Source organism: Tachyglossus aculeatus, chromosome 2, assembly GCF_015852505.1.
Source record: "Tachyglossus aculeatus isolate mTacAcu1 chromosome 2, mTacAcu1.pri, whole genome shotgun sequence".
NCBI classification, from domain to species: Eukaryota; Metazoa; Chordata; class Mammalia; order Monotremata; family Tachyglossidae; genus Tachyglossus; species Tachyglossus aculeatus.
Genome location: NC_052067.1, coordinates 88974954 through 88983830, shown reverse-complemented (window position 1 = coordinate 88983830; position 8877 = coordinate 88974954). Strand labels below are relative to the sequence as shown.

Sequence of the window (8877 nt, the reverse complement as noted above, 5' to 3'; positions counted from 1 at the left end):
TATAGCTATGATGTGTACATCATCATCATCAATGATATTTATTGAGCACTTATTACATGCAGAACACGGTACTAAGCACTTGAGTGAATGCAATACAACAGAGTTAGCAGGTACAATAAAAACAATAATTTACAAATTGAAACAGTAATTCCGAAGGAAGGTCAAGGCTGCACTTATCAACATAGTTGAAAGTGGTGATGCCATCTATGAATGGGAATTCAGAATTGTAAGCAAGGGAGTTTCTGTAAAAAAATGGAAACCTGCCAGGAATGAAGTGTGAAACTGAAGGGTGAAAAATGTTTGCTGACTTGATGGATTATTGTAAACTCTTCCTTTTGCCTTGGGGGAATATCAGAAAGACCTGTTACTAGAGCTTTCCGGGTAGTCAAATGACAGTTTATCCAGTTTGAATTTGAACAAGTCCTCCATATTTAGTTTAAAATCAAGAATTACTGTATTATAGCTATGATGTGTACATCATCATCATCAATGATATTTATTGAGCACTTATTACATGCAGAACACGGTACTAAGCACTTGAGTGAATGCAATACAACAGAGTTAGCAGGTACAATAAAAACAATAATTTACAAATTGAAACAGTAATTCCGAAGGAAGGTCAAGGCTGCACTTATCAACAGAGTTGAAAGTGGTGATGCCATCTATGAATGGGAATTCAGAATTGTAAGCAAGGGAGTTTCTGTAAAAAAATGGAAACCTGCCAGGAATGAAGTGTGAAACTGAAGGGTGAAAAATGTTTGCTGACTTGATGGATTATTGTAAACTCTTCCTTTTGCCTTGGGGGAATATCAGAAAGACCTGTTACTAGAGCTTTCCGGGTAGTCAAATGACAGTTTATCCAGTTTGAATTTGAACAAGTCCACCATATTTAGTTTAAAATCAAGAAGTACTGTATCATAGCTATGATGTGTACATCATCATCATCAATGATATTTATTGAGCACTTATTACACGCAGAACACGGTACTAAGCACTTGAGTGAATGCAATACGACGGAGTTAGCAGGTACAATAAAAACAATAATTTACAAATTGAAACAGTAATTCCAAAGGAAAGTCAAGGCTGCACTTATCAACATAGTTGCAAGTGGTGATGCCATCTATGAATGGGAATTCAGAATTGTAAGCATGGGAGTTTCTGTAAAAAAATGGAAACCTGCCAGGAATGAAGTGTGAAACTGAAGGGTGAAAAATGTTTGCTGACTTAATGGAAGAATCTACTTGGAAAATAGAACAGACCTAGTTTTTTTCCTTTGTTTCATTATTGTTCTAAACATTTCTCAAAACACATATGCTCACTTTGGCAGAGATATGTAATAAATTAGAACACTACAGAGCAGATTAGCATGGCCCTGAGCAAGGATGACACCTAGAGTTGTTAAATGTTCCCCATCCATTAGATTGTTAGCTCCTTGAGGGTAAGCTCTCTCTCTCTCTGTTTTTTACTTCTATTACATGTTTTCAAGAGTCCAGGACCACGTTCAGAATATTATTACTACTTCTACTAGTAATAATAGTTGTGGTATTTGTTAAGCCCTTACTGTGTGCCAGACACTGCACTAAGCACTAGAGTGGATACAAGCAAATAGGGTTGGACACAGTTCCTGTCCCACATGGGGCTTACAGTCTCAAACCCCATTTTACAGTTGAGGTAGCTGAGGCTCAGAGAAGTTCATTCATTTATTCAATCGTATTTATTGAGTGCTTACTGTGTGCAGAGCACTGTACTAAGTGCTTGGGAAGTACAAGTTGGCAACATATAGAGATGGTCCCTACCCAACAGCGGGCTCACAGTCTAGAAGGGGGAGACAGAGAACAAAACCAAACATATTAACAAAATAAAATAAATAGAATAAATATGTACAAATAAAATAAATAAATAAATAGAGTAATAAATATGTACAAACATATATACATATATACAGGTGCTGTGGGGAGGGGAAGGAGGTAAGGCAGGGGGAATGGGGAGGGAGAGGAGGGGGACAGTGACTCACCCGGGGTCACACAACAGACAAGTTGCAGGGCCAAGATTAGAACCCATGAACTTCTGACTCTCAGGCCTTTGCTCTATCCACTATGACATACTGCTTCTCTTCACAGTAGGCACTTGAAAAATGTTATTCTCATGTTGCATTACTGGATTCACTTTGAAATTAGTCAAAACCAAGACCAATTACACTATTAACTGTTGGATGGTGGTAGAGCAACTGAGTGTGAGACAACACTCACTGCCACATTTATAACCATGTATATCTTTTTATGGAAAGTTTTGGAGTTATTTCATGGTGCTAGGTAAGCACTTACTATGTACCAGACACTATACTACATGCTGGGGTAGATATAAGATAATCAGGTTGGGCACCCTTCCTGTCCCACATTGGGGTCACAGACTAAGTTGGAGGGTGGAGGATTTGATCTCCATTTTACAGATGAGATAACTGAGTCACCGAAAACTTAAGTGACTTCCTCAAGCTTACACAGTAATTGACTAGAATGTCAGGCCATGAGGAGGGACAGGAGCTGGAACAAGGATAAAGGAAAATGAGAAGGGAAAGCAATAAAGGAACGCCAGTAATAACAGCAATGACTGAGTGCCTCGTAGGAACAGAGCATTCTATTTTCAGCTTGGGAACGTGTAGGAGAAGTAATGCAATCTATGTCCTTCTACAGCCCAGCCCGCACCCTCTGCTGCTAACCTCTCACTGTGCCTCGTTCTCGCCTGTCCCGCCATTGACCCCTGGCCCATGTCCTTCCCCTGCCCTGGAATGCCCTTCCTCCACACATCTGCCAAACTAGCTCTCTTCTTCCCTTCAAAGCCCTACTGAGAGCTCACCTCCTCCAGGAGGCCTTCCCAGACTGAGCTCCCTTTTCCTCTGCTCCTCTTCCCCTCCCCATCACCCCTACTCCCTCCCCTTGCTCTATCCCCTTCCCTGCCCCACTGCACTTATGTGTATTTGTACATATTTATTATTCTATTTATTTTATTAATGATGTGTATATATCTATAATTCTATTTATTTTGATGCCATTAATGCCTGTCTACTTGTTTTGTTTTGTTGTCTGTCTCCCCCTTCTAGACTGTAAGCCTGTTGTTGGGTAGGGACTGTCTCTATCTGTTGCCAAATTATACTTTCCAAGCGCTTAGTACAGTGCTCTGCACACAGTAAGCGCTCAATAAATACAATTGAATGAATGAATGAATGTCCTGACAATGAGTCAATGCTATTTATTGAGTGCTTACTGCATGCAGAGCACAGTAGTAAGTGCTTGTGAGAGTACAATATAACAAAGCTGGTTGACATGTTCCCTGCCCACAGTGAGCTTACGTAGCAAGAAATTTGGAAGTAGGAACAATAACAATAATAATACTTATATTTGTCAAATACTTACTATGAGCTGAGCACAAAGTTTGGGAGAAAGAATACGATAGAGTTGGTAGACATGATGCCAGCCCTTCAGAGGAGCTTCAAGGAGTTTTAATTTTGACAGAGGATGCAATAAATGTAAGTGTACTGGTCATGCTCATACCATTATTATTATTATTATTGTCCTGAACATGGGACTGGACTCTTGAAAACATATAATACAAGTAAAAAAAAATAGAGAGCCTGAGGAGTGATGTGACCTAGTGGGAAGAGCACAGGCCTGGGAATCAGAACATGTGAGTTCTAATCCCGGCTCCGCCACATGTCTGCTGGGTGACCTTGGGCAAGTCACTTAACTTCTCTTTGCCTCAGGTACCTCATCTATAAAATAGGTATTAATACTGTGGGCTCCATGTGGAACAGGGACCGTGCTCAACCTGAGTACCTTGAATCTGTCTCAGCGCTTAGAGCAGTGCTTGGCACATAGTGTTTAACAAATACCACAATTATTGTTATTCTTTTTTCAAATTATTGGATTTTCTTATCCATGTTTGACAGTATGAGCTTATTTTAGGTCTCACAGCATTTGGGATTTGTGGAAAGTTTGTCTCAAAATGCAGGGGAACTTTATTGCCATTTTTCCCCTAATATCCTTCCCTTGTTCTACTAGATTGCGTCCATCAACTCTGTTATGTTGCTGTATTGTATTCTCCCAAGTGCTTAGTACAGTGCTCTGCACATGAGTGCTCAATAAATATGATTGATTGATTGATTGATTGATAGAAATCAAGAAAGGAGGAGTGTTTGCAATTTAGGTTTGGGGATGAGTGCTTTGCACATAGTAAGCGCTTAATAAATGTCATTTAAAAAATAATAATATGGAGAATCTACAAATTCTCACAATCTAGCAGAATTTTTAGATGCCATGGTATTTCTCATTACCAACTGTATTTAATAGCATTTCACTGTGTTATCTTGTATTTGTTTCGTATACTCCTAAATTTATCAAATAACCAGGCAGTGAAGAAATTATAAAAAATTAGTTTTGGCCAGAATAGAAAACAGATTTCAAGTTGCTGTTTAATTATAGCCTATCTATAGCAACTACTGCAGTCATTCAGATACATGGACTTTTAAATTGATCACCAATTAAAAATGTACATTACTACTTTCAGGATAGAATGGATAGCTGTAGCAGGTCTAAAATGTCCAAAAGCAAAGAGTGACAGGCAATTTAAATATTGGGGTGCTTGGTAACAAGCTGTTTCTAGGATAGATATCCTACCACATTCCAAGTTCCAGTGAGCAGGGAATATCTCTACTCTGTCATATTATACTCTTTACCAACTCTGTTATATTGTACTCTCCCAAGTACTTAGCACAGTAAGCTCAGTGCATAGTACTTCTAGACTCTAAGCTCACTGTAGGCAGGGAATGTGTATGTTGTTAGATTGTACTCTCCTAAGCACTTAGTACATTGCTCTGCACACAGTAAGTGCTCAATTATTACGACTGAATGGATGAATTAATGCAGTGCCCTTAACACAGTTAAGTGCGGAATAAATGCCATTGATGGATTGATTAAAAGCAGAACATATGGTAAAAGGAAAAATAGTCTTTCTCTCCAGTTTCCTCTGTGCTGAAGCTATGTTTCATTTAGGTTTACTCATATTAATACATGAATATTTTCCAAATTATATGTGAATCAAATCTATCTTTTTAAATGAAAGTGCATTGAGAATTACTGAAAAAAAACTACAGAAGGTAGTCAGAAATCTTGGAAAAGCTATACAGATTACTTAACTGCTTGCCTTTCATTTTGTTTCTTCTTTAATTAATCTCTTTCAAAAAGTTTTCCTATGTCATTCTGCTTATTGAACTCTACCAAGGAGTATGGGAGAACTCTCTTGGCCAGAAGCAGTTTCTCCCAAAGGTGTCTCTGAAAGCAGTTCCAATGGACTCAAGCAAAACATTAACACCTGTTTTCTTCACTGAATCATTCCAACAGTATTCTTTCCAACTTAAAAGTGACAGAAGCTCTTCTAGGTAGGCATGGGTGGTCAGTAGTAACTGATGAAGTACCTCTTAGTCACATAACTATAGAGGATGAAGTGACTAAGGTTGGGAAAGCAATCATATTATTGAGGCAAAAACCCTATGATACTAGAACCAGTAGATGAATATGCCAGTTACTGGTCACTGTATGGATGGGCCATTGGCTATATGGACCAGAAATGCAATTCATTTAGCAGCTTCTCACTGGGACTCTTCAGTCTTTTAAGATGTGTTTGTGAATTAATTTTGATGTCTGTCTCCCCTCTAGACTGTAAGCTCATTGTGGGCAGGGAATGTCACTGCTAACTCTGTTGTATTGTCTTCTCTCAAGTGCTTAATACAATGCTCTGCACATAGTGACTGATTTAATACAGAGACATTAGGAGATTTGCTGTTGACTTATGAGGCAAAAAAAGGGAGGTTGCGAACAAGAAGACAACAACGATGATGATGATGGTATTTGGAGAATTGTGGTGTAGAATGGGTAGGTTGGTTTGAGAGGAATGAAGAGAATTAGCTCATGTGTAGTGGATGAGAGAGGATACATATCTTGTGTCTACTTTTGTTCTTAGTACAGTGCCTGGCAGATAGAAAGTGCTTCACACATACTATTAAAAAAAAAGTAGCTCAAAGTAGTTGTTTGAGAGGATTAAAGCCAATGTTTCTGTTTGTTGTGTAGAGGAATGGGCAACCAGTGAAGGTTTTTGAGGAGTGGGGAGATGTGCACAGAATAGTGTATTAGAAAAATGATCCTGTCAGCAACTGCAGGAGGCAGGGAGGTTTTTGAGGAGGTTGATACAGTAGACAAGTCCGGATATGACAATTGTTTGGAACAAAATGGTGGCAGTTTGGATGGAGAGGAAGAGGAAAATTCTGGAGATGTGGAAAAAGAACCATGTGGAAAAAGAACCACATAATGTCCTTGATGTCCTTCCTAAGACACGACAATCAAAACTACCCCAGTCTTTCAGGTGCAGACCTATCTTGGTTTTATATAGCTACAAATTGTGACTTTGCTTCATTTTCTGTACTCTTCCTGAAGATGCCCTTTGTGTACCTAGCTCTCCTTAATCTTTATATTCATAAAGAGCACAGCTTATTTGAGAGCATCCTTTTGAATTAAATGTGACATTAAATCCCATAAAACAGGCTGGTTTTTAAAGCATCACCCTTACACAGGTTTAGGAGTGTACTGGATTTATGTATTTATAGTTTTCTTTGGCTAAAAGTTATTTGTAGAGTCAGGCAACTTTTTTTTCTTTTAGAGCCAGCAAGCTAAAGTCCAAAGCTCTTAAATCAGCAAAAGATGTCAGCCAAACATTTTTGTCATGACTCTGGAATAAGCCAGAATCCCAATCGACACCTTTAAACTGCAGGGCAGAGGCTGAGAAACCACAAGGAAAGTAATTTTCCACCGTAGTTGGACTTAAACAGCATTTGGAATGGTAAATCATTAGCCAAATGAAGAACAGATTGCAGATGTACAGTTCACGTGGGTCTGGTGGCTTTCATGTTTGGCAATTACAGGGAAACAAGCAACTGAATGAGAGCACTTGTAGGAAGACATAATCTATGTGTTTCTGTCTTCCTTGGACCAGAACCATTTGGCAGCAAGCACCTGAAATGTTGCGGGAGAAGGGCATTTTTTGCTGCCTCTTTTTCTTTTCTTTACCTGTTTTCTGTGTTGAGAGATGAAAATATGAAAAGGACAAGTGTTTTTGAGTGTTATTATCAGTGCATAGGGAGTGGCGTGGATGGTAAGAACATTACTTGACTGACAGCATTTCTTACATGGAGTTTATGTAATAATTTTGCCCTTGCTGCATTGCTGCATTTCTTAACCACAGTGCCTTGCCATTTTTGCTTTTTCCTCTTGGTGTCCCAGTCTTTCCGAAGTCTCTGTTCTAAGGGAGCACCTCCGTTTTTGACTGGTGACTGACAGACAGGAATATCATCATCATCATCAATCGTATTTATTGAGCACTTACTATGTGCAGAGCACTGTACTAAGCGCTTGGGAAGTACAAATTGACAACATATAGAGACAGTCCCTACCCAACAGTGGGCTCACAGTCTAAAAGGGGGAGACAGAGAACAAAACCAAACATACTAACAAAATAAAATAAATAGAATAGATATGTACAAGTAAAATCAATCAATCAATAGAGTAATAAATATGTACAAACATATATACATATATACAGGTGTTGTGGGGAAGGGAAGGAGGTAAGATGGGGGGATGGAGAGGGGGACGAGGGGGAGAGGAAGGAAGGGGCTCAGTCTGGGAAGAATATCTTTGTCCTCTGTAATATATTCATTTATATTAATGTCTGTTACCCCCTCTAGACTGTAAGCTCCTTGTGGGCAGGAATATGTCTGCTATATTTTGTGTTGTACTCTCCCAGGCACTAGTACAGTGCTGTGCACACTGTGAAGCTTTCAATATATATCACTGACTGACTGACTGCCCCCTGTCTCCCAGCTCTCCATTGCAATGCCACACCTTTTGAAGCTGTTCTTCACTGTGTCTCTTTCTTCCCTGGTTATAGTTGTCCCATTTCAGTCCACCATAGAAAGAGTAGTTTTATATATATATCAAGCTATATGTACACCAATCAATTAATCCTTCAACTGTGCTTATTGAGTGCCTACTGTGTGCAGAGCACTGTACTAAGTGCTTGTGAGAGTTCAGTACAACAGAGTTGGTAGACGTGTCTCCTGCCCACAAGAAGATTTTACATATATATATATATATATATATATATATATATATATATATATATATATATTATAGTTTCCCTTCATATTTCCACATGTTTGAAAAGGCTGACTCAGGGATGGTAATTCCGACGTAACATAGACCCCCCCACCCCCACAACAATGTCTCCTACTTGTTGCCATCTTGGTTGTTTGCAGTTCCTAGTGCTGTCTGAGGGTTTTGTTTCCACTCTCATTTACTTTTCAAAACTTCTCCTTGTTTGTAGCTGCTGATTGGTCGGTCTTCCATGTTAGTTTTCCAAGATCTGTCTGCCTTGCCTTATTGTTGAAAGTTGGGCTTTGCTGTAGCCTCCAAGCTTTAATCCTGATTGTGATCCATTTTAGTACACGTCATTCAGCAGCTGTTTAACATGTGTTCTCTCTCTTGCACACACTCAAACATATATATGCCAAAATTCTGAGCAATTAACTACATGGTATAAATCAGTAAATGACTCATGATCTTGTGTGATGAGGTGACCGAGTGGTTAAGGCAATGGACTGCTAATCCATGTGCTCTGCATGCATGGGTTTGTATCCCATCCTCATCACATTGATTTATTTGGGAAGCAGTACAGCATAATGGAAAGAGCATGGGTCTGGGAATCAGAGAAACTGTGTTCTAATCCCAGCTCCATAACTTGTCTGCTCTGTGACCTTGGGGAAGTCACTTAATTTCT

At 39.2% G+C, this 8877-nt stretch overlaps 1 non-coding gene across 1 annotated transcript; it reads left to right on the top strand.

The window, feature by feature from the left end:
* Positions 1-1314: 1314 nt before the first annotated feature.
* Positions 1315-1417, top strand: LOC119924681. Its single transcript, XR_005449379.1, has one exon. It is a non-coding gene; the product is annotated as a U6 spliceosomal RNA (small nuclear RNA).
* The last annotated feature ends 7460 nt before the right edge of the window (positions 1418-8877 follow it).